We start from the raw sequence: 27,124 nt of genomic DNA, 5'->3' as shown, positions 1-27,124 counted from the left end.
GGCAACACTATCTCCAAAAGGTTTATTCACAAAAAATAAAAATGTGTTCAAAGATAATTAAAAACACCATGGGCGCGATTCTCCCGAGAAATCTCGGAGTGTGGTAGCGAGTGGGAACTCCCGCAAGCTTCCCAGTGCGTGGCCTGGCAAGGACGGCAATGCTATTGAACGTTAATTGGTCCACTTAATGAGGCCCCACGGGATTCTCACCGCAAATGAAGGCTCGTTAGCCAATTCGCCAGCACCACGCTCGCCAGCCTCCCGCTATAAGGTCGAGTGGCACATACTCAGCCAACCCCAGCCAGCTCGCAACAATGGCGCCCAGGAAACCGGCCCCAAAGATTCAGGGATGCAGATCTGGGGAGGCTGCGAGACACAGTGGAGGCCAGGAGAGATGTCCTGCGTGCAGCTGTGAGTGCCGGGAATGTGACCAGGAGGACTGGCCCCCAGTGCAGGAAAAAGGTCAACGACCTACACCGGCAGCACAAGAGAGTAGACACTCACGCCCCCCCATTCCTATTGCCTTACTAACTGACCCATCCCTCCCACCGACCGGTTCATTCTCCCGCAGGTCCTCCAGCTGACGGTGCCAGCCCCCCCGCCAGGTGGCCCCCTCTCCAGCCTCCCATGAGAACACCTCGGAGGGGAGCTCCGAGGATGCCACCATAATAGTCGCATCACAGCGGTCATCATCACCCTCCACCAGCACAGAATCACACACCTCGGTGGGACATGTTAGTGGTCAGGCTTCTGGGGCACAATCTGGTGAGCACCACAAAGCTGCTGATGCACATCAGGTGAAGGCAGGAACCCCCAGGTGAGACAGCAGTCAGAGGTCTGCTGGATCCCTGGACCCAGCTGGGTCGCAGCCTGATGCGGAGCCTGCAAATGTGGTCCTCTGGAGCTGATGGAGAAGTTAGGGTTCGGACGGGACATTCAGATGGAGATGCGGACTAACCACCAATCCTATTACACACACCCCCCACCCCGAGATGGGATCCTGCACCCTTCTCCCCCCCCCCACCTGACATGACCTGCCCACACTCACCCGGCCGGCAGGTGCACACATCTTTCACCCCAGACACCTGAACAGAACGTCGCCAAACCCCTGCCGCTGACAATTCCCCATGAGCAATAGCCTTCAGCTGCATGGCCAGAGGTCACATTAGTCAGTTGCATCGCAAACGGTTTGGCGCGGTTCTCGATTTTGGCCTCTCCTGCTATTCACCGGCCTCATCACGCTCTCGCTAAAGCAAAACAAAGGCACTGAATTGCACTCTTTTCCTCCTGGGCTGGCTTGCAGCAGAGTCCAAAGCAACAACATCTTACATTTAAGCAAGTCCATTCATTTGTTTAAATTCTCCAAAGGATTTTACAGGGGCACAATCCAAGCCCAATGAGTTGTTAGGACAGATGACCATATGCTTGGTTAAAGGGTTAGGTTTTAAGGGGCTGGTTGAGCACACAGGGCTAAATCGCTAGCTTTTAAAGCAGACCAAGACAGGCCAGCAGCACGGTTCGATTCCCGTACGAGCATCCCGAACAGGCGCCGGAATGTGGCGACTAGGGGCTTTTCACAGTAACTTCATTGAAGCCTACTTGTGACAATAAGCAATTTTTTTTTTTTAAGGAGCGACTTAAAGGAGGAGCGAGAGTCTAATATTTCCTGTTCATCAGCTAAGTAAATAACAACTGCAATGTTTATTTACATTTAACTACAATGCAGAGATTTGCAGATTTGTGACTGCGAGTCGGTTTCTAGGATCAAACTGACACAGAAACCTGTGCATGGACGGGTGATCCCCAGCCCCTGGTCAGTTACCCAGGTCATGTGGCCCTCTCAGCAGATCGCCAAATAAAAGGGACAAACACCACAGGAAGGTAAGAGTCAGAGAAGTTTAGGAAGTGAATTCCAAAGCTTAGGGCCGATGCATTTGCTTGCTGAAATGCAGGAATTTATCTTTAATACGTGGAGATGTCAGTCAATCCTGAAAAGTTAACCACCCTGGTGGAGAGATAGCCAAAACCTTGGAGATATGTTTCAACAAGACTTAGAAGCTAGGCATAATGGGGAGAGACAGCGACAATATTTTGTGGAATTTGCAGAGTCTGGAAGGCTGCACCGGCCAATAATAGTGAAAGGATTGGGGGTGAAAATGGAACAGCGGCAAGGACCTGGAAGTTATGCAAGGCTGCAGGGAATCAACCAAACAATAGGGTATGATTGACAGTTGCTCACAATGAAACAAGATTAGCTTAATTCTAATAGTAGATATGTGAAGAGTCATATTGTAAAAGCTCAGTGATGCAGCATATCTCACGTTACATTGGGAATCTAATGCCGCTCCCAACCACAGGTCTGGATCCAAAAGTTTGTAACGGAGGAACTCAGACAACCTGAGAACTGAGTAGAGCAATAATATTCCTTTATGCATCCCAACTTGAACCAGGTCCTTTTCACCCATCACCACTCTGCCCTCATCATTATGTTATGGGCCAGGGTTTAGAGAACCCCAAAGTGTATCATGGAGTCCACCTGACCCACAACTTTTAATAGATTGTGGCATGGGGAGCACACGGCCCACTCTACAGGTGTAGTACAGCAGAAATGGAAAAGTATTTTTTTTAAACAAAACAATGTTTATTCTATGAACTCAAGTTAAACTTTTTAAAACATAGTGAACATCTTAGCAACCATTAATTCAAATACAACCCCCAAAGACGACAACACTAAGTACACCTTTCAGCTTTCCTTTTAACATCCATAAGACTTTAAAAAAAACCTTTAAACAGAAGCAAATCAGGTTAAAGTCACGACTGCAAGCAGTTATTAGTTTTAAATCACCAAAGGATCGATTTAGTCTTTAGATTACAGAGAGAGATTCATACACCTTCTAGCGGAGACTGCAGCTATCCAGCTCTGAAAACGAAACATCAGAGATGAGTTTTACCCAAATGCTTATGGAGTTAGCTTCAAGAAGGACACTGGCATTTGTTCAAAGGTCCTGCCGCCATTTGAATCTGCTTTGCATAAGCTTTTCTGAGGGAATTTCTCTAGCACTCTTACAAATTGTTAAAACTTAGCCCAGGTCTCAATGCAGTGCAGGAGTGTTGTTACAACAATTGCTCTGTACACTAGTGCTTTTGTTGACTTGCAGAGGTCTTTGTTGTCAAACACTGACTACCCTAATTCTTAGACAGCTGAACCAGCAAGGCTGATACAAATGTTGGATGACCTTGTCAATGGTGCCATTTAACACCTCAAACCTGCTCGGCCATTCAATGGATCTACAACCCAAGCCCATGGAGCCACCTATGCCTCATATCCTCTTATACCTTTGACTAACAGAAGTCTATCTCAGTTTTAATTTTAACAATTTATCAAGAATTAATTACTGTTTGCAGAAGAAAGATGCTATATGCCATTGCTTTGCAATCCTAATTTCATTCCTGAAAGGTCTGGTTCCAATGTTTAGACTATGCCCTGTAGTCCTAGACACCCAACCAGTGGAAATAGTTTCTCTCAAAACTACCCTATCGATTCTCTTTAATATACTGAAAACGTCAAACACATCACCTGTAATCTAAATTCTAGGAATACAACCCTTGGGAGTCCAGCTCTCATTCGGCTAAATGTATACTTCATTCTGGTAAATCTATGCTGCATTCCTTGCAAGATTACTATATCCTTCCAAAGGTATGATGCCCAGAGCTGCTCACTGTAGTTCAGATGTGGTTTAACCATAGCTTTGTGAAGCAGGATTTCTACTTTAAAAAGGCAGCAGACATAAAGGCCAGCATTCAATTAACTTTTATGATCATTTTCTGTGCTGTACATCAGTGTTTTGCAAACTTTTTTCCGTGGACACATTTTTATCAACCGGCCAACCTTCAGGACCTTTCCACATGTTTCTTGACGCACAGTTACCTTATTGTTAATTATAGATTTCAGCAATTCTCACATCAAGAGATTTTCGGCTAATTGTTTTAAGTTGGTTCATCTCTTAAAAGTTGTCTCTCTCTGGCATCTTTTGGGCAAGTATATCTCTTGTCTCTAGGGATATAATTTGATTCTATATTGCAAATTCTTTATAAAACACTGTTCTTTTGTTTTACCCAGTAACCAATTTGCCCAGTTTACGGAGGGTAGTCTCTATCTCATGCCATTGAAGGCAGCCTTAATTAAATCTAGAATCTTATTAGCTGGTCTGCGTTTCTCCCTTTCAAGCGCTACATTGAACTCAGACATATTATGATCGTTATTACACAAGTGCTCAAACACTATTGGGTTTTAAACTGAATTTGGTTCGTTACTCAGTAGTATCGCTAATATGGTTTTCCCCCTTCTCGGTTCTAGGACACATTGCGGCTGAAAATGATGCCAGATAGAAGAAATTCATTACTTTTCATATCAAAATGGATTAGCAGAATAGAACATTTTAACCCCCCATTTAAGACACTCTACATTTTCTTCATGCTTGTCGAATTTCTGCTTTTACTCATTCCATCACTTCACAGCGGCTACGGGAAAAGCTCCAGGAAAGCTACAAAGCTCCCACTGTAGTTTTAAATGATTTTCTTAATTCTACATTAGAGCGGAAATGGTGGCATTGTGGTAATGTCACTCAAATAGTAATCCAGACGCCCAGGTTCAAACCCCACCACAGCAGCTGGTGAAATTTAAATTCAATTTTAATTAAAAGGTCTAGAATTAAATGCCATCAGGTTCACTAATGTCCTTTAGAGAAGGAAATCTGCCATCCTTATCTGGTCTGGCCGACATGTGACTCCAGATCCACAGCAATGTGGTTGACACTTAAATGCCCTCTGAAATGGCCTGGCAAGCAATTGAGTGCAATGCAATTAGGGATCATAGAATTTACAGTGCAGAAGGAGGCCATTCGGCCCATCGAGTCTGCACCGGCTCTTGGAAAGAGCACCCTACCCAAGGTCAACACCACACCCTATCCCCATAACCCAGTAACCCCACCCAACACTAAGGGCAATTTTGGACACTAAGGGCAATTTATCATGGCCAATCCACCTAACCTGCACATCTTTGGGAGGAAACCGGAGCACCCGAAGTAAACCCACGCACACACGGGGAGGATGTGCAGACACCGCACAGACAGTGACCAAAGCCGGAATCGAACCTGGGACCCTGGAGCTGTGAAGCAATTGTGCTATCCACAATGCTACCGTGCTGCCCTGGGCAGCAAATGTCCTTGCCAAGTGATGTCCACATTTCCTGAAGGAATAAAGAAAAGAAAATCTCTACTGCCTGCTTATATCTCATTGAACGCTCCTGACAGTTGAAATTATTTCCTCCTTAATCACTAGAAGCTACAGCTCTTCCTCTAACATTTTCTCTTACTTTAACAAGAACAACCACAGCTTATACTCAAGTATGAATGTATTAATGCTACTCCAAGGCTCTTTACAGCAGCAATGTCAAATACATTGAGACTGAACCACAAAAGAGGTTTTAAGGCAGGTGATAAAAGGCTAGGTTTTAAGGGTCTTAAAGGGACAAAGAGAAGTAAACAGACAAAGGGGTTTAGCGGGAGGGAAAATTCCTGTGATAAGGTTTTTTGGCATGTGATGACACAAGGCCCAGTGAGTTCTCCCAGTGAGACAGAGAGAAGACAGCCAGGAGTGAGACAGCAAAGAGTGAGTTTGGGAATTTGAATCGAGGTGGGAATTCGAAGCTGGGTGGGGAGGTGCTTTTTGTGACTGGTAAGTAGTGTTTCTGTTTTTCTGTTTCTTTTCATTGGTATATTTATTTATTTTTTTCTTCGTTGTTTATTTATTTATTTAATTTTTTTGGGGGGGGAAATTGAAATTGTTGAAGTTAACCGAAGGTTTAAGGCATGGCAGGAGATCTCAGACCCGTGTCATGCTCCTCGTGTGCGATGTGGGAGCTCAGGGACACGTCCACTGTCCCTGGCTCCTTCACGTGCAAGAGGTGTGTCCAGTTGCAGCTCCTGTTAGACCGCTTGACGGCTCTGGAGCTGCGGATGGACTCACTTTGGAGCATCCGCGATGCTGAGGACGTCGTGGATAGCACGTTTAGCGAGTTGGTCACACCGCAGGGGAAAGGTACTGAGGGAGATAGTAAATGGGTGACCAAAAGACAGAGCAAGAGTAGGAAGGCAGTACAGGTATCCCCTGTGGTCATCTCCCTGCAAAACAGATATACCGCTTTGGATACTGTTGAGGGAGATGGCTCACCAGGGGAAGGCAGCAGCAGCCAGGTTCATGGCACTGTGGCTGGCTCTGCTGCGCAGCTGGGCAGGAAGAAGAATGGCAGGGCTATAGTGATAGGGGACTCAATTGTAAGGGGAATAGACAGGCGGTTCTGCGGACGCAATCGAGACTCCAGGATGGTATGTTGCCTCCCTGGTGCAAGGGTCAAGGATGTCTCGGAGCGGCTGCAGGACATTCTGGGGGGGGGGGGGGGGGGGGGGTGAACAGCCAGCTGTCGTGGTGCACATAAGCACCAACAATATAGGTAAAAAACGGGACGAGGTCCTACAAGCTGAATTTAGGGAGCTAGGAGTTAAATTAAAAAGTAGGACCTCAAAAGGTAGTAATCTCAGGATTGCTACCAGTGCCACGAGCTAGTCAGAGTAGGAATGTCAGGATAGAGAGGATGAATACGTGGCTCGAGAGATGGTGCAAGAGGGAGGGATTCAAATTCCTGGGACATTGGAACCGGTTCTGGGGGAGGTGGGACCAGTACAAACCGGACGGTCTGCACCTGGGCAGGACTGGAACCGATGTCCTGGGGGGGGGGGGGGGGGGGGTGTTTGCTAGAGCTGTTGGGGAGAGTTTAAACTAATGTGACAGGGGGATGGGAACCGATGCAGGAAGTTGGAAGGTAGTAAAACAGGGACAGAAATAAAAGGCAGTAAGGGGGAAAGTGCAAGGCAGAGAAGCCATAGTCAAAAATCAAAAAGGGCGACAGTACAAGGTACAGTGACTGAGGGGAGCTCAGTGAATAGGACCAGGAATACTAAAAGAAATAAAACGGGAAGTGAAAACATTAATGGTAAGCGACGCGGCAGATTGTTACAGGAAGATATGGGTTCGACGACAAGGAAAATTAGGAGAAAGGTTAAGAGGAAATATAACTTAGGAGAGGTTACTGATCGAGGTGTTAAGATTAAGAACAGAGGTAAAAAAGCCAACATAAGTGTACTTTACCTGAATGCTCGTAGTATTCGGAATAAGGTAAATGAGCTGATGGCGCAAATCATCGTGAATGACTATGATTTAGTGGCCATTACTGAAACATGGTTAAAGGATGGTCATGACTGGGAGTTAAATATCTGAGGGTATCAAACTTTTCGGAAGGACAGAGGGGATGGTAAGGGAGGTGGTGTAGCTCTGTTATTTAAGGATGACATCCGGGCAACAGTAAGGGATGACATCGGTGCTATGGAGGATAAGGTTGAATCCATTAGGTGGAAATCAGGTATAGTAAGGCGAAAAAGTCACTGATAGGAGTAATCTATAGGCCACCAAATAGTAACATTATGGTGGGGCAGGCAATAAACAAAGAAATAACAGATGCATGTAGAAATGGCACAGCAGTGATCATGGGGGATTTTAATCTACATGTTGATTGGTTTAACCAGGTCGGTCAAGGCAGCCTTGTGGAGGAGTTTATAGAATGTATCCGCGATAGTTTCCTCGAACAGTATGTAATGGAACCTGCGAGGGAACAAACGGTCCTAGATCTGGTCCTGTGTAATGAGACAGGATTGATTCAGGATCTCATAGTTAGGGATCCTCTCGGAAGGAGCGATCACAATATGGTGGAATTTAAAATACAGATGGAGGGTGAGAAGGTAAAATCAAGCACTAGTGTTTTGTGCTTAAACAAAGGAGATTACAATAGGATGAGAGAAGAACTAGCTAAGGTAGACTGGGAGCAAAGACTTTATGGTAAAACAGTTGAGGAACAGTGGAGAACCTTCCAAGTGATTTTTCACAGTGCCCAGCAAAGGTTTATACCAACAAAAAGGAAGGACGGTAAAAAGAGGGAAAATAGACCGTGGATATCGAAGGAAATAAGGGAGAGTATCAAATTGAAGGAAAAAACATACAAAGTAGCAAAGATCAGTGGGCGACTAGAGGACTGGGAAATCTTTAGGGGGCAACAGAAAGCTACTAAAAAAGCTATAAAGAAGAGTAAGATAGATTATGAGAGTAAACTTGCTCAGAATATAAAAACAGATAGTAAAAGTTTCTACAAATACATAAAACAAAAAAGAGTGGCTAAGGTAAATATTGGTCCTTTGGAGGATGAGAAGGGAGATTTAATAATGGGAGATGAGGAAATGGCTGAGGAACTGAACAGGTTTTTTGGGTCGGTCTTCACAGTGGAAGACACAAATAACTTGCCAGTGACTGATGGAAATGAGGCTATGACAGGTGAGGACCCTGAGAGGATTGTTATCACCAAGGAGGTAGTGATGGGCAAGCTAATGGGGCAAAAGATAGACAAGTCTCCTGGACCTGATGGAATGCATCCCAGAGTGCTAAAAGAGATGGCTAGGGAAATTGCAAATGCACTAGTGATAATTTACCAAAATTCACTAGACTCTGGGGTGGTCCCGTCGGATTGGAAATTAGCAAACGTGACACCACTGTTTAAAAAAGGAGGTAGGCAGAAAGCGGGTAATTATAGGCCAGTGAGCTTAACTTCGGTAGTAGGGAAGATCCTGGAATCTATCATCAAGGAAGAAATAGCGAGGCAACTGGATGGAAATTGTCCCATTGGGCAGACGCAGCATGGGTTCATAAAGGGCAGGTCGTCCCTAACTAATTTAGTGGCATTTTGTGAGGACATTAACAGTGCAGTAGATAACGGGGAGCCAATGGATGTGGTATATCTGGATTTCCAGAAAGCCTTTGACAAGGTGCCACACAAAAGGTTGTTGCATAAGATAAAGATGCATGGCATTAAGGGGAAAGTAGTAGCATGGATAGAGGATTGGTTAATTAATAGAAAGCAAAGAGTGGGGATTAATGGGTGTTTCTCTGGTTGGCAATCAGTAGCTAGTGGTGTCCCTCCGGGATCAGTGTTGGGCCTACAACTGTTCACAATTTACATAGATGATTTGGAGTTGGGGACCAAGGGCAATGTGTCCAAGTTTGCAGATGACACTATGATAAGTGGTAAAGCAAAAAGTGCAGAGGATACTGGAAGTCTGCAGAGGGATTTGGATAGGCTAAGTGAATGGGCTAGGGTCTGGCAGATGTAATACAATGTTGACAAATGTGAGGTTATCCATTTTGGTAGGAATAACAGCAAAAGGGATGATGATTATTTAAATGATAAAATATTAAAACATGCTGCTGTGCAGAGAGACCTGGGTGTGCTAGTGCATGAGTCGCAAAAAGTTGGTTTTCAGGTGCAACAGGTGATTAAGAAGGCAAATGGAATTTTGTCCTTCATTGCTAGAGGGATGGAGTTTGAGACTAGGGAGGTTCTGCTGCAATTGTATAAGGTGTTAGTGAGGCCACACCTGGAGTATTGTGTTCAGTTTTGGTCTCCTTACTTGAGAAAGGACGTACTGGCACTGGAGGGTGTGCAGAGGAGATTCACTAGGTTAATCCCAGAGCTGAAGGGGTTGGATTACGAGGAGAGGTTGAGTAGACTGGGACTGTACTCGTTGGAATTTAGAAGGATGAGGGGGGATCTTATAGAAACATAAGATTATGAAGGGAATAGATAGGATAGATGCGGGCAGGTTGTTTCCACTGGCGGGTGAAAGCAGAACTAGGGGGCATAGCCTCAAAATAAGGGGAAGTAGATTTATTACTGAGTTTAGGAGGAACTTCTTCACCCAAAGGGTTGTGAATCTATGGAATTCCTTGCCCAGTGAAGCAGTAGAGGCTCCTTCATTAAATGTTTTTAAGATAAAGATAGTTTTTTGAAGAAGAAAGGGATTAAGGGTTATGGTGTTCGGGCCGGAAAGTGGAGCTGGGTCCACAAAAGATCAGCCATGATCTCATTGAATGGTGGAGCAGGCTCGAGGGGCCAGATGGCCTACTCCTGCTCCTAGTTCTTATGTTCTTATGTTCTAACCCACTGATGCTGGAGCAATTAAAATTGGGATGCGGAAGAGGCCAGAACTGGAGGAGCTCAGCTTTCTTGGGAGAGTTGGGCCAAGGGAGGATACAGTGGTAGGGAGGGATTCAAAAACAAGAATGGGAGTTTTTAAGTTAGAGGTGTTACTTAACAATGAACCAATGTGGGTCAGCGAGCACTGGGGTGAAGGGTGAAAGGGCCTTGAGGCGAGGTAGGCCTCAGTTTATGAAAGGTAAACTGGAATAGTTTAGAGATAACAAATCGCTTGGAATAGTTTAGAGATAACAGAGGTATGGATAATTTCCGTCAGATGATCGGAGGCAGGGACAGTCAGGTAATGTTACAGAGGTGACAATGGGTGATCTAAGTGATGCCGTGGATAAATGGCTTGGTTTAAATTTTGTCTAATAAATGTTCCTATTAAGTGCCTTGTGATGTCCTTATTACATCAAAGGTGTTTTATAAATGTTGTTGTGAGTCTAAAGCAAATAAATTCAGGACTGAGGAAAGACAACAGAAAGATAACTTCAATTTATGCAGCACTTTTCATAACCTCAGGATGTCTGATGACATACTTTTAGAAGTGTTGTAATTTGTAATGTAGGGAAAAGTATCATTCAATGATGTCCTGTTTAATGCATTGTTGTACGGTATTTGCTATTGTATCCGAATCAAACCTCTTAAGTCTGCATATTTATCTGTGCTCCTCCTCCTGATGGCTGCAGTGAAGTCAGGAGAAACTAGTCATTTCACACCATGATAGGGTTAATGCTTCAGTACACAACTGCCGCTCGGTACTAATCAACATTATTCATTTCAAATGCAAAGTAACTGAGACTTACAATGCTCTCTTCCTTTGCCGGTGCCTTTTTAACTTTTTGACAAAGTACCAAAGCAGCTTGCAGACATGAACTCCACAATAACCAGCAGAAACGGAGGCCCTATTTTTCTTGTGTGTAGAACACTGTCGAACAGACTCTCAGTACAAAGGTCACCTGCGCATTTGAATATCCTGTTTGAGGTGGAGCAGGCAGTCGGATTGACCTCAGGACACAGCCAGGAGCAAATGCTGGAATAAAATCTTTGTATTAACAGACCAGCACACGTAAACGGAATGAAGGAAGTGCGTAAAGCCACTTTTCAACAAAGGTTGGGAATGGTAGCATTCTGGTTACAGGATGAGTAATCCAGAGGCCTCAACTAATGATAGAATCATAGCATTTACAGTGCAGAAGGAGGCCACTCGACCCATCGAGTCTGCACCGGCCCTTGGAAAGAGCACCCTACCCAAGCCCACACCTCCACCCTATCCTGCTAACCCAGTAACTCCACCCAACACGGAGGACAATTTTGGACACTAAGGGCAATTTAGCATGGCCAGTCCACCTAACCGGCACATTTTTGGACGTGGGAAGAAACCGGAGCACCCGACCGGAGCACCCGGAGGAAACCCACGCAGACACGGGAAGAACGTGCAGACTCCACACAGACAGTGACCCAAGCCGGGAATCGAACCTGGGACCCTGGAGCTGTGAAGCAATTGTGCTAACCACTATGCTACCATGCTGCTACAGAGATACAAATGTCACCATGACAACTAGGGTATTTAAATTGAATTAATCAAATAAAATCTGGAAAAAAAAGCTAGTATCAGTAATTGTGACCATATGATTATCGGATGGTCATACATATCCACCTGGTTCACTCATGCCGTCTAGCAAAGGAAACCTGCTACCCTTACCCAGTCTGGCCTAGATGCGGCTTCAGAACCAGTTGGCAGTGGTCGACTGCGCATTGATGTTGGCACGGACGTTCAGAAGGTGGTTCACAACCACCTTCAAGGACAATTACACGTGGACAATAAATGCTGCTTTTGTCAGCCACATCCATAACTGGTGATTAGATAAAAACATATTGTTACCTTAGCAACATAAAAATTAACATTAACACACCATATGCATTCCCCCCTCGAGGATCAAATTCTAAGGACAAAGTACACTGCTGAATTTCCTTTGTTAAAAAGGCACAATGTGATCACAGTTGTTATCAGCAATCATTTTCTCGTTTGAGTACAGGTCGTTCAATAGTCTGATCATGCTAGTCACTGGTTTTAAAGCCATGGCAATTCGAACACTGAAAGGCTTCACTATCTTCTCCTGCCTCCACAAAACGAGCATTGCCAGAACACACAATATCCCTCGGAATATTTTAAGGTAAACAGATATTAATCATTTTTCTTTAAAAAAGCAGAAAATGCTAGAAACACTCAGCATGTTAGGACGGATGTTTGAAACGAGAAGTTACTGTTTCAGGTTGATGACCTTTCATCAGTACTGGGAAAAGTTTGAAACAGAACAAGAAGTAGAGGCAGGGAAAGGTGGAAGGGGAGGAAAGAGCTATCGGAAGTGTGGTAAACCACTGTGTTCTTATATTAAGGGTTGTACGGTAGAACCTGCACTACAGGTTCACCTGGGCCCCTGCATGCCAGTTCTGCCCAGGAGCCGGGTTATAAATATGCGTGGCCTTCGGCTCGCAGCCATTTCGTCAGCTGCTGTAGGAGGCCACACTTCAGATACTAATAAAGTCTCAGTTTGAATTCAACTTCGTCTCCAGCCAAATTGATCGTGCCTCAATTCATTAGTATCTGATTCAGAAGATGGACCTCCGGATTAAACCAAATCGACTGGAGCTGGATCCACACGCAAGCGACGCCAGAAAGGACTTTCAGCACTGGCTAGCTTGTTTTGAAGCGTATATCAACGCGGCGCCGACCCCTGTTCCAGAGGCTCAGAAGATTCAAATCTTGTACTCCAGACTCAGTTCTAAAATCTTCCCGCTCGATCCAGGATGCGCCCAATTACGCGGATGCTATGACTCGACTCAAAGAAAATTATGAGCAGAAGTCGAACATGCTCTTCACCAGACACGCGCTCGCAACGCGTACTCAACTACCTGGTGAGTCAATCGAGGGCTTCTGGAGGGCCCTGATCCCACTAGTTCGGGACTGTGACTACCAGGACATTTCAGCTAAGGAGCACTCAGATCTCCTTATGAGGGATGCTTTTGTAACTGGGATTGGGTCCGATGTAATCAGGCAGCGGCTCCTGGAAGCGACCTCGCAGAGACGAAAACACTAGCGCATTCCATGACGGTCAACCTGCGCAATGTACAGTCCTACGCCCCCAACCGCGCAGCCCACTCCTCCTACGTTTTATGGGCCTCACAGGCAGCCGCCCCAGTGGGGGCGCAACCCACCCAATAAGCCTGCGCTACGCACCAGCCAGTGATCCCCGGGGGGCCCCCGATGCTATTTTTGTGGCCAACAAAGACACCCCCGCCAACGCTGCCCGGCCCGCGCTGCCCTTTGTAAGGCCTGCGGGAAGAAGGGCCACTACGCAGCGGTGTGCCAGGCCCGCTCAGCGGCAGTGGTCGCCCCCACCACCCCCCCGGTCACGGACATTGGGCGCTGCTATCCTCCCCTCCTCCCAGGCCATGTGCGAGCAATGGGCGCCGCCATCTTCTCACCCGCACAACACGTGCGTTTCATGGGCGCCGCCATCTTGCTCCACCCCTGCAACGTGCGTTCCATGGGCGCCGCCATTTTGTGACCCCCAGGACCTCTGGGCGCCGCCATCTTGTCCACCCCGCAGCACATGGAGACCAACGGCGTTTCAGGACCCCGACTCAGCGGCCGCCTCACTATCCGACGATCAACCACGAATCACATCCATGGCAATCGACCAGTCCCGACCACACGCTCTGACCAACGCATCCATCAGCGTGAAAGTCAATGGCCACTGGACTCCGGGAGCACCGAGAGCTTTGTACATCCAAATATGGTAAGGCGCTGCTCCCTTACGGTACACCCTGCCAATTAAAGTATCTCCCTGGCCTCCGGATCCCATCGCGTAGCGATCTGGGGGTACTGCATGGTCACGCTCATAGTCCAAGGAGTAGAGTTCCACGGTTTTCGCCTCTACGTCCTCCCTAACCTCTGCGCTGCACTTATCCTTGGCCTGGATTTTCAGTGCAACCTCCAGAGCCTGACCCTTAATTCGGCGGACCCTTACCACCCCTCACTGTGTGCGGCCTCGGGACCCTAAAGGTCGATCCTCCTTCCCTCTTTGCCAATCTAACTCCAGATTGCAAACCCGTCACCACCAGGAACAGACGGTACAGCACCCAGGATAAGGCCTTCATCAGGTCCGAAGTCCAGCGGTTGCTTCGGGAGGGACTCATCGATGCCAGCAACTGCCCCTGGAAAGCTCAAGTGGTAGTGGTTAAGTCTGGGGAGAAAAACCGAATGGTTATGGACTACAGCCAGACCATCAACAGGTACTCGCAGCTCGACGCGTACCCCCTCCCACACATATCTGACATGGTTAACCAGATTGCACAGTACCGGGTCTTCTCAACGGTGAACCGGAAATCCTCTTACCACCAGCTCCCCATCCGTAAATCGGACCGGCCATACACCGCCTTAAAGGCAGAAGGCCGGCTATATCACTTCCTTAGGGTCCCCTTCGGCATCACCAATGGGGTTTCGGTCTTCCAAAGGGAGATGGACCGAATGGTCGACCGGTACGGCTTGCGGGCCACGTTTCCGTACCTAGACAATGTGGCCATCTGCGGCCATGATCAGCAGGACCACGACGCCAACCTCGCTAAATTTCTCCGCACCACCACTCTCCTCAACCTCACGTATAACAAGGAGAAGTGTGTGTTCCGTACAAGCCGCTTAGCCATCCTCAGCTACGTGGTCCAGAACGAAGTTCTGGGGTCCAATCCTGACCGCATGTGCCCCCTCATGGACCTTCCCCTCCCCACTGCCCCAAGGCCCTCAAAAGCTGCCTGGGGTTCTTCTCGTATTACGCTCAGTGGGTCCCAAACTATGCGGACAAGGCCTGCCCACTCAAAGTCCACTGATTTCCCCCTGACGGCCGAGGCCCAACAGGCTTTCGCCCGGATCAGAGCTGATATTGCCAAAGCTGGAATGCACGCTGTAGACGAAACACTTCCTTTCCAAATAGAAAGCGACGCATCGGACGTCGCCCATGCCGCCACCCTCAACCAGGCAGGCAGGCCCGTGGCATTCTTTTCCCGCACCCTCCATGCCTCCGACATTTGGCACTCATCCGTCGAAAAGGAGGGCCAGGCTATCGTTGAGGCTGTGCGACATTGGAGGCATTACCTGGCCGGCAGGAGATTCACTCTCCTCACTGACCAACGGTCGGTAGCCTTCATGTTCAACAACACACAGCGGGGCAAGATCAAAAATGACAAAATCTTGCGGTGGAGAATCGAGCTCTCCACCTATAACTACGAGATTAAGTATCGCCCTGGCAAACTCAACGAGCCCACAGACACCCTATCCCGAGGTACATGTGCCAGCGCACAGGTAGACCGACTCTGGGCCCAGCACGACAGACTTTGTCACCCAGGGGTCACTCGGTTGTACCACTTCATTAAGGCACAAAATTTGCCCTACTCCGTCGAGGAAGTAAGGACGATCACCAAGGACTGCCAGGTCTGTGCGGAGTGAAAACCGCACTTCTACCGGCCGGACCGCGCGCACCTGGTGAAGGACTCCCGCCCCTTTGAACGCCTCAGCGTGGATTTCAAAGGCCCCCTCCCCTCCTCCGCCCGACACACGTATTTCCTCAGTGTGATCGATGAATACTTCTGTTTTCCCTTCGCCATCCCGTACCCCGACATGACGTCTGCCACTGTCATTAAAGCCCTTAATTCTATCTTCACTCTGTTCGGCTTCCCTGCCTACATCCACAGTGACAGGGGATCCTCATTCATGAGCGATGAGCTACGTCAGTTCCTGCTCAGCAGGGGTATCACCTTCAGCAGAATGACGAGCTACAACCCCCGAGGAAACGGACAGGTAGAAAGGGAGAATGGGACGGTGTGGAGGTCCGTCCAGCTGGCCCTATGGTCCAGAAATCTCCCGGCCTCCCGCTGGCAAGCGGTCCTCCCTGATGCACTACATTCCATTCGCTCATTACTTTGCACTGCTACTAACAGTACACCGCATGAACGTCTTTTTGCGTTCCCCAGGAAGTCCACATCCGTGGTATCACTCCCACTTGGCTCACAGCTCCAGGAACCGTGCTTCTCCGTAAACATGTGCGGCTCCACAAGGTGGATCCGTTTGTGGAAAGGGTGCACCTGCTCCACGCAAACCCACAGTACGCCTACGTGGCGTTCCTCGACGGCCGCCAGGATACTGTCTCCCTCAGAGACCTGGCACCAGCAGGTTCCACCTCCGCACCAACCCCGTCGCCCCTGGCGCCACCCTCCTCTCCCCCGCCACCCCCATCACCCCCCCCAGGACTGTCCGTCATCCCCCTGCCCACCCCCGTTGATGAAGAGGATTTTGGCACGTTCCCGGAGTCAACTTCGACCACGATAGCACCAACATCGCTGGCTCCACTTCGTCCATCCCAGAGGACGATCAAGGTGCCGAAACGGCTGAACCTCTAACCAGCCCACCGGATGACCAGAGACATTTTTTTTACCGTTCTGTAAATATTAAAGATTGCGAATTGTATCTAGTTATCCACCACCCCCGCCGGACTCAATTTTAACAGGGGGTGAATGTGGTAAACCACTGTGTCCTTTTTTAAGGGTTGTACGCTAGAACCTGCACTACAGGTTCACCTGGGCCCCTGCATGCTAGATCCGCCCAGGAGCCGGGTTATAAATATGTGTGGCCTTCAGCTCGCACCATTTCATCAACTGCTGTAGGAGGCCACACTTCAGACACTAATAAAGCCTCAGTTTGAATTCAACTTCGTCTCCAGCCAAATTGATTGTGCCTCAGGAAGGTCCACTATGATCAGGTGGAAGACAGGCGCGATTGAATGACAAAAGGGATGAGGGTGCGAAGGCAAAAATGGGACAATAATGGAACAAGTATAGAAACAAACGATGGGGCTAGAGGAAGCGGAATGGTGAGAACAGAAGCATTATCAACAGATGCCATCCGAAGAAATTTTGATTTGAAATTGTTGCACTGAATATGGAGTCTGGAGTGGTGCAAAGTGGCTAACTGAAGCACAAGGTGCTGTTCCACAAGCTTTCATTGGGCTCCAACAGTAGAGGATTCAGAGGGCAGAGTGAGGGTGTGGAGAACTAAAATGACAGCACACTGGAAGCTCAACACCACACTTGCAGAATGATTGGAGTGGATTTGCAAAGCAAAACAATCACCCAATCTGCCCATGGTCTCCCAAGTATAGAACAGAATGCATCGTGAGCAGTAGGTACATACACTAAATGGAAAAAGTGGATAGTGGCAAGAAAAGAGGTTGAAATAAGGCTTACGTAGAAAGGAGCCCTGAGGAGAGGGATGATTGATGGTAATCAGGCTGCTGTGAAAGGGAACAATCAACTTCAGAATGCTGAAAGGGAAGTGAGGACAAGATGTGCTTGCTGGTGGCATTGTGCTGGAGATGACATAAATGGTAGAGATTGGTCTGTTCAATGTGGATACTGATTGGGTGGAAGGATTTTGACAAGGGAAGCACTATCATCATTCTGGGAGGGAAGGGATGGCATGAGAGCAGCAGTGCGGGAAATATAATTGACCCCTGCCAACAGAATCCATAGAATCCCTAATGTGCAGAAGGAGGCCATTAGGCCCATCAAGTCTGGGCCAACCCTCCCAAGAGCACCCTACCTAGGCCCTTGGTCCCCAACTCCAAATCATCTATGTAAATTGTGAACAGTTGTGGGCCCAACACGGATCCCTGAGGGACACCACCAGCTACTGATTGCCAACCAGAGAAACACCCATTAATCCCCACTCTTTGCTTTCTATTAATTAACCAATCCTCTATCCATGCTACTACTTTCCCCTTAATGCCATGCATCTTTATCTTATGCAGCAGCCTCCCATAAAATCCCATGAAAATATCCCATAAAAAAGACAGGTATAGCTGGAAAACATACGGGTTCCAACAGCAACATGTTTTATTTGGAAGGAATGAGCCAGCTAAAAGGAGAAATTGTTCAATGTAAGACTAAGTTTAGCCAGGCAGGGCAGTGTGGTGGTAGATGCCGTCTGGCTGAGCCTCCCGATCGGCGGGTTGGCCTTTCGCTCCCCGGGCCTATTTCCTTACGTGCCGGTCCCTGTACTCCCGCGCCATGTTGCGCGGGGCTGGCGTGTTGAGGGAGGCCACCGTGCATGTGCAGGTTGGCGCCGGCATCACTGCGCATGTCTTCGTCGACGCCGGTGCCACTGCGCATGCGCGGATCCCACAGCGCACAGTTCACGCCGAATGGGAGGCTGGAGCGGTGTGAATCGCTCCAGCGCCATGCTGGCCCCCTGTAGGGGCCAGAAACAGTACTCACAGCGGCCCGTTCACACCGTCGTGAAACGCGACAGCATTTCCAACAGCGTGGACACTCTGCCGCCGAATGGGAGAATCCCGCCCAATAGTTTCTATAAGCATTTCATGAAGGAAAGGAATAACTAAAACGAGTGTTGGTCCTCGAGGGGGTGAGTGTGGGAAATTAATAATGGAAAACAAAGAATGGCGTAAGCATTGAACCGCTGTTTTGTGCCTGACGTCACTGTGGAACACTTAGAAATAACCTCCCAAAGGCAAAAGGGAGATAGCAGTTGAAACGATAACCATTAAAAAAGGTACTGTGAAAACTATTCAACTTAAAGGCTGACAGCCTGCATCCTATTGCTTTAAAGATGTTGTAAAAATTATGGTTAGAATCCATAGATTCTGGAAGGGCCCGGCAGGTTGCAAAATAGCAAAAGTAACACCTTTATTCAAGACCGAGGTGGTGGGGGAGGGGGGTAGAAGGCAGGAAACTATAAGCCAGTTAGCCTAACATCTGGCATAGAGAAATTGCTAGAATTCATAATTAAGGAGGTTCAAGCAGGATATTTAGAAAATTATAACAAGGTCAGATAGAGTCAACATGGTTGCGTGAAAGGGAAATAATACTTAATAATTTATCAGGGTTCTTTGAGGAAGTACCAAGCAAGATGGATAAGTGGGAAACTTGGAGACGTGGGGTGCGATCTATCGACCTCATAGTAATGCCCGACTCGGGGCGCGATGAGGCCGGTGAATTTCGTGAGAAGCACGAGTCTCGTCATGCCTCACGAGATCTAACGAAGCCAGGATCCACATATTTAAGTGAGCATTTGGTCTCACTTGAATATGTCTGCACCGGAGTTACCCAGGGTGCGGGATCCAACAGCCTTGCCTCAGAGATCCCGAGCAGGCACCATTTAGCACTGGTTTCCACAAATGTGGACCAGGCGTAACGGCACTGGAGAGGGGTCTCTCAGGCCATCGGGAGCTCCTGGGTGGCCGGGCTCTGGGCATGTGGTACCCTGGCATCCCCAATGACACCCAGGCACAGTGGCACTGATACCCTGGCAATGACACCTGTGGACCCAGTCAGTTCCAGATGCCACTGCCAGGCTGGCAGTGCCAAGGTGCCATCTTGCCTATAGCTGAGATCGGGCCCGCAGGGGCCCTGCCCTTATGAGGTGGAGTGCGTTGGCTTGGTAATTCCCTAATTGGGGCACCGAGGGCTCCAGAGGCCATGGTACCCCAATTCTTCATAGCCCACCTCAATCCATTTTTCATTGACATGGCTCCCCCAGCTTCTGACCGTTGGCAATGCCACCCAGGCACCTTGGCATTGCCAGGGTGGTGGTGCCAAGGTGCCAGCCTGCTCTGTCCCTGACCACCCAGTGTCCTCTGATGGTCTGAGAGAGCCCTTGGGTGCCATTCCACCTGGTCCACATTTGTGGGGTCCAGCACTGAATGGCGCCTGGCTGGGAACTCCGTTAGACGTCAGGAGTCTGGTAGATCCTGGGTGAGCACGCCCGAGTGGGTTTTAAACCTAGGCGTGCGAGGCTTGATCATACCCATCGTGATGCCTCGTAAGATCTCGATATGTCTCGTGAGGCGTACTGGCTGCCAGGAAGCCCACGGGAAGCTTCTCCCGGCAGCGTCATGCTCCCATTCGGGCGCAAAGCGGCCGGTAGATCGTGCCTAGAGTTTCGAAATAAGAGATCTCCCTTTTAATGTAGAAATGAGGAGTATGTTTTTCTCTCAGGGTCATTAGTATTTCAAATGATCTTCTCCAGAAAGCAGTGGAAGTTGGGCTATTGAATATGTTAAAGGCTCAATTGGATAGATTTTTGATAGACAAGGGAGTCAATCGTTATGGGGACACACATGAAAGTGGAGTTTGGACCACAATTAGATCTGCCATGGTCTTGAAATGAAATGAAAATCGCTTATTGTCACAAGTAGGCTTCATATGAAGTTACTGTGAAAAGCCACTAGTCGCCACATTCCGGCGCCTGTTCGGGGAGGCTGCTACGGGAATTGAACCGTGCTGCTGGCCTGCTTGTCTGCTTTCAAAGCCAGCAATTTAGCCCGGTGCTAAACAGCCTTACGGAATGGTGGAGCCAACTCGAGCAGCCAAATGGCCACTCCTGCTCGGAAGTCCTATGTTCCTATGCGTGAGGGGAACAGAGAATGTGAGACGGCTGAGGTGTCACAGCACTGTTCCTTGTCAGATGACTGGATGGTAAGATGCTGGAGGGAGGGTCCAGGTGGAATAGAATCTTGAAGAAAGGGAAAAGGGTCCCCTGTGAAGGAGATATATTCTTGACCAAAGAAATGGAAAAGCAAGTGTATTTGAGTATTGCAGGAAAAAGAGGCACGTCAAAGATGTTCATCGATATTCGCAAGAATGCCAAATGTAACAGCAGTTTGTACCTCATGAGAAGAGAGTGCTGAATGGTTGGCAAGTGGACTCGGATTGGTAGACACACGCCATGGGGAATACACCAGTTAACTGATGACTGCCAAGCTTGGTTTAAATTCAAACCAGGCAGGTTGACTGATTGGTCAAGACATTGCCCTGGGGGATGAAACAGGTGCAACGGTTCTATCTGCTAAGAACAGGGCTTCATGCATTAATATATATAGTTTAAAGTGAGCCACATAAGAGCCTGACTGATTACTGACAACCAATTTAAGTTTAATTTTTGGCACTCCCAGGATTGGTTACTAAATGTTGCCCAATTGTGGAATCACATCTAATGTTGGACACTGTTGAACTTTACAGGCAAGGGTCCGTTGAGTCCAATCTATACTTGCCTGTTGCAAATAGCTGAAGGGCTATGCGGTTTGATACAATCTGCCAGATTTTAGGACAAACATACCTGATATCACAGTGATACATTACTCATTTGCGTGATAGGCAGAGCGTGATAGGCAGAACGTCTTTTTTGTTTGATAGTGGCGAACACCACTTGTGTTGTTACTGCAAGTAGCAGCGTGAGACAGCTGGCTTCAGCCGTTGCTCAGTATTTGAGATATTTTACTCTTCCAGGGTAATCAGAGGTAGACTGGGGACGCTTCAGGACTGAGGTTGCGCAATATGAAACGAGCAATGATCTGGTCAGAGTAGCCATAATCTCGCAGGATCTCTGCTGCACCCTTTTCCAACATCATGCTTGCATGGTGAGCAAATGGCTTGGGCTCTATTTAGGAGATTGCCAATAAGGCAAAACAAAACATTTGTTGCTAAATGTGATTCTCCTATGGAGCAGCTCCTGATGAACAATTATAATCATTGAACCTCCAAAAAGGTTCATACTCATCCGAATGTTTGCAAAAATGTATTACCCACGAACTAAATGGGGGAAAAAAATCACCGGTGAAGCATTTAAACACTATTTTTGTATTAATTTTGATATGCAGATGTTGCAGGAAATCCAATTTTATATGATTTGAAAATATTGCTGTTCAGTAATGTTTTAAGTTCTCTTGATGGCTCAATGTAAAAATGCACCAAACAGTGTGGCTCTGTCCTCATATAGAACAGGCTCCAGCTTCAATCTCTGATCTGTCTCAAACACATTTTTCAGCACAGGAGACGCCCACTGGTGCCTCTGCTGGTTCTTTGACAGCTATCTAATCAGTCCCAACCCCCAGCTCTTCCATCTTAGCCCTGCAATTTTTCCTTTTCAAGAATACATTCACCTTCTTTTTGAAAGTTGCCACTGAATCTGCTTCCAGCATCCTTTCAAGCAGTGCGCCCAGTTTGGACTAATTATCTTAAATCTGTGCCTTATGGTTATGTACGCACACACAGAATAGGAGTAGGTAATTCGCCCTCTCAAGCCTACTCAACCATTCAATAAGCTCATGACTATCTGTTGTGTTGTGAATTTCACATTCCCATCTACCACTGATAATCTTTGATTCCCTAGTTTAACAAGAATTTACCTCTGCCTTAAAAATATTTTGTGATTCCCGCTTCCACTGGCTTCTGGAGGCTGAGAGTTCCAAAGTCACACAACCCTCAAGAGAAAAAGAAATTCTCCTCAGTTCTGTCCTACAAGGGTGACCCCTAATTTTAAAACCTCCGAGCTCTGGACTTACCCACAAGAGGAAACATCCTTTAAACATCCATCTTGTCAGTGGCGTTCAGGATTTTATTGACTTCAATCAAGTCACTCCACACTCTTCCAAACTCCAGTGAAAACAAGCCCAGTTTGTCCAACCTTTCCTCACAAGACAACTTGCTCATTTCAAATATCAGCCGAAACTCTTCCAACGCATTTATATCCTTCCTTAAATAAGGAGACCAAAACAGTATTAGATATGTGGTCTCACCAATGCCCTGCATAAATGAAGCATAACATTACTTTTTCTAATAACAGGCATTACAGCCCACAGCCATTGCATTGGGCTTGATAGCACTGTTGCTTCACAGCTCCAGGATCCCAGGTTCAATTCCCGGCTTGGGTCACTGTCTGTGCGGAGTCTGCACGTTCTCCCTGTTTTTCGTAGGTTTCCTCCGGGTGCTCCGGTTTCCTCCTACAAGTCCCAAAAGAAGTGCTGTTAGGTGAATTGGACATTCTGAATTCTCCCTTGGTGCGCCCGAACAGGCGCTGGAATGTGGCGACTAAAGGGGCTTTTCACAGTAACTTCATTGCAGTGTTAATGTATGCCTACTTGTGACAATAAAGATTATTATATGTGGAGATTATTTTTATTGCTGACTATCAAGCAATTGGTGGCCATTCCCGAGTAGGTGGTTGTGAGCCAACTTCCTGAACTGCTGCAGTCCAGATGGTGTAGGGGCACACAGAGCGGTGTTAGGAAGAGAGTTCCAAGAATTTGATCCAGTGACAGTGAAGGAAGGGTGATAGAATTCCAAGTCAGCAAGGTGTGTAGCTTGGGGAAACTTACAGGTTGTGTGCCCATCTGTCTGCTGCCCCTGCCCTCCTGGGGGGGGGGGGGGGGGGGGGGTTGGAAGGTGCCATTGAAGCAGCCTTGGTGATGTATTGCCGTTTATATGGGACAGACTGCCGCTACTGAATGTCAGTGGTGGAATATGTGAACGTTTAAGTTGGTGGATGGATTGCCATTCAAGCAGTTTTGTTCTAGATGGTGTCAAGCCTTGAGTGTTGCTGGAGCTGCATTCACCCAGGCAAGTGGAGAGTATTCCATCACACCCCTGACTTGTGCCTTGTAGACGGTGGACAGGCTGTGACATGACACTAGTTTCTATGTCCAAACAGAAGCTTTGGGCACGATCTTCCCAAAAGGAATAAACTCTCCGAGTGAGCATGTCTAGCTGCGTGTTTCGGGCACTCACAGTGCCGAGAAACACATGGCTATTCAGCAGGACTTGCTTTGAATAAGGGGCCTAAACGGGAATGCACGGTCGAGGCGGCTTCGCCGGACCTCCCCGGTGTAGCGAGAGATCAGGACGCCGTTTAAAAAATGGCATCCCAATCTCTTGAGGCCCACAAAACAAAATCCCCGATCTCTCTCCCCCCCCCCCCAGAGCAGCCTGAACACAACATGGGAACGCACCCAGGCAACCCTGGCCCAATCGCACGTGTGCACAAAATGCCAACCTGGCAGTGCTACCTGGGCACTTTGGCAGTGTCAGGCTGGCACCCTGGCAAGGGCGAGGGCACCACCCTGCCCAAAGGGCATGCAGCTTGGAGCCTCCGATCACCTTGGAGACCCCCACGAGTGCCGTTCCAACTGGTTCCCGTTTGTGGTGACAAGTACCAAACAGCGCTCACCCGAGGTGAAAGCATTGAATCCCAAAGCCTCAGGTACCTTGGGAGTCTGTACATTAGAGTACAGATTACTGCCTCGCTCTAGTATGCAGATTTGCCAAAAACTGATCCCGCCCATTGTGGGCAGGATTCCCCTTGCAACGTCTCATGAGATTGTGTTGAATCTTGCGAGGCGCTGCGAGCAAGGCAGATCCTGGGAGCGGCGTCTCCAGGCTTTCAATGACCATGCTGCGCCGCGGCGAGATGCTTTTCCGACTAAGCGTGGCAGAGAAGATCGTGCGCTTTATTTACACATGCTTCCAAAATGTCTGTCCTCATGCTTACAGCTTTTGCTTCAATTTAGTTTCTCTTTCAATTACTACACCCACATTTGACTAATAGTACAGTGCAGAGAACAGTTAACACACATAATCAAACACCAAAAGAATGATTAACTATAGAGACACAGTACTCATCTCCATAGATTACCATGGAAGTGTTTCGCTGGTTAATACTCAACCTAACTCAGAGATTCGTCAGCATAACCGAACTGAGCACAACAGACCGCTCCCCCAGACGATTGCCTACCCAAGCACCCACCTACCACCACAGACAACTGCCCACCTGACTCAACCGACTCCCCAACCCTACACGCAACCTCTCGACCCAACCACCAACCACCCTCCCCCACCTATTCGTTCACTCACTAACCCACACTCATTCATTAAAAGTCTTGAGACCTTTAGAAACTTACGTGACTATGGCAACTATTGTCATAAGGAGAACATTTCCTCTCCTTCTCCTTGCATGCGATGTCACTAAAAGAGCTGAACCGAGATCCACATTTTGTGAATGGATGCGAGTACTGTTGGAGGGGTAGGTGCCACTCTAAACAGCTGAAGTTGTTTCATAATCTTTGGGATTCTAGCAGACCATGAATGCAGAATGTTGTGCTAGTGAAAAAGAAACAGTGCAAGGGCATCTACCTGACAAGGCCACAGGGTTAGATCCACGATGTGGAGATGCTTAAACCGAGTCAAGAACAAAAACATCAAAAGAACGAAGGCAAAATTAAATTCCACAGGAACAGTCCCTCCACTAACACAAAGATACCCGATATGGATTCAAGTCACCAAGATTAACATTCGGTCTCACGTGGTGATTAAAGCAAACATAAAATAATTTAGCAAATGTTTTACTGCCACACCTTAAGTCCAACCGCTCCCATAAATGTAAAATACAAGAGGTTTCTCTGCCAACATTTCCATACACAAGCACCAGCCACACACACATAATAGTATTGAAAGCTTCAATTTGTTTACTGCAATACTAATTAATTCCCAAATAAGTGTGGACATTCTAAACAAGCCAGTGGTGTTACCTCAGAGTGTCTTTCCTCTCAGCAGAGACCAGCTTTCACTTTGCAGTGAGTATACGCCTACCAGAACCATTTGCAATTCAGAGGCAAATAAAAAAATCTGAATCAACTCTGAAACTCTTGTTTGGTACTGTGCACCTCCCTCCAATAACCGATAAGCACAGACCAACATGACACAGGAAAACTGACTACAGCTGACATTGAACTCAGCAGCTCATGGGCCATTTTCACCAACAGGTGGTGAACACAGTCCCCAATACATCACCATTGAATCAGATCATTTGAGACAACGTTACTTACTTTATCCTCTATATTGTCTTGGTCAAAGTTCAAAAGTCGAAAGATTCTGCAGTAAAATATAGTGACTGAAGATTGGGGAAGTGCTGATCCTGAATCACAATCTGTACCTAAGTGTTTCTGGGAGGGTCACACCCATATTGCTTCAAGCCAATGATTGCACCAGATTACACACATGCAAATTCTGCAGGCGAGCAACTAGTTTCATTGAGCTGCAAGCAGGTGAGAGAGCAGCAAAAAGCATATCAACCAAAGATCAAATGCTGCAAGGAGCAAGACAATCACAGCCACTGGCAGACTGTTGATAGATACATTCATGTTCGGACATGTAAAAGTTCTGGAAAATGCTCATGACATTTCACTACCTCTGGATGTTTAAAAGAGCAAAAGGGACAGAAAACATACCAGCCTTGTGTGCAGTCACTGAGGATCCACAGCCTTCTGGTACTGTGAAGTAACCTATGTTTAAAAAAAACCTTCCCCTTTCAGTTCCCTTTGTAATAACAACATTGAAAAGCGTTTTAATAAAAGTCAATGTACTAACTCACAAGAGAGAGGATTTCCTGCAATGACCTATTAAAAGAAAGAACTTGCATTCACAGAGTGTCTCTCGCAACTTCAGAACGTGCCAAAGTATTTTTGAAGTGTAGTCAGTGTTGCAAGGAAATGTAGCGCACAGCAAGATCCCCCAAGTGGATAATGACCAAGCATTTTGTCCCCAGTCTCTGGAGTGCATCCTGATCCCAAATCCTGCTGACGGCTGATGACCGTTTATATGTAAATGGAGCTGCGTGGGTAAACAAAAGAGTCATGCAGACTCGAAACTGATTGGCCTGCTGAGATTGTCCAGAATTTTCTGTAATTTCAGAATTGATATATATAATTAACCTAGCCGAGTGACAGAGTTGTGAAGAAGGCCTATGGTGTGTGGGCCTTTATTGGTAGAGGGATTGAGTTCCGGAGTCATGAGGTCATGTTGCAGCTGTACAAAACTCTGGTACGGCCGCATTTGGAGTATTGCGTACAGTTCTGGTCACCGCATTATAGGAAGGACGTGGAAGCTTTGGAGCGGGTGCGGAGGAGATTTACCAGGATGTTGCCTGGTATGGAGGGAAAATCTTATGAGGAAAGGCTGATGGACTTGAGGTTGTTTTCGTTAGAGAGAAGAAGGTTAAGAGGAGACTTAATAGAGGCATACAAAATGATCAGGGGGTTAGATAGGGTGGACAGTGAGAGCCTTCTCCCGCGGATGGAAATGGCT

The 27,124-nt window shown here is 47.4% G+C and overlaps 1 protein-coding gene across 5 annotated transcripts in view; it reads right to left on the bottom strand.

The window, feature by feature from the left end:
• Positions 1-25,990, bottom strand: part of LOC140391621 (ETS-related transcription factor Elf-1-like) — a 247,651-nt gene extending 221,661 nt beyond the window's left edge. For 2 of the 5 annotated variants that reach the window (XM_072476285.1, XM_072476296.1), the window contains exon 1: positions 25,867-25,990. The gene's annotated coding sequence lies outside the window, so the exon portion shown is untranslated. Of the gene's footprint in view, positions 1-10,944; positions 11,058-24,942; positions 24,960-25,569; positions 25,591-25,866 lie in introns of those variants that run through there. The other 3 variants (XM_072476292.1, XM_072476293.1, XM_072476287.1) reach the window with 3 other exon arrangements.
• Positions 25,991-27,124: the final 1,134 nt, after the last annotated feature.

Source organism: Scyliorhinus torazame, chromosome 15, assembly GCF_047496885.1.
Source record: "Scyliorhinus torazame isolate Kashiwa2021f chromosome 15, sScyTor2.1, whole genome shotgun sequence".
Classification (NCBI taxonomy): Eukaryota; Metazoa; Chordata; class Chondrichthyes; order Carcharhiniformes; family Scyliorhinidae; genus Scyliorhinus; species Scyliorhinus torazame.
Note: the sequence above shows the minus strand (reverse complement) of the source record. Positions and strands in the feature narration are given on the sequence as shown.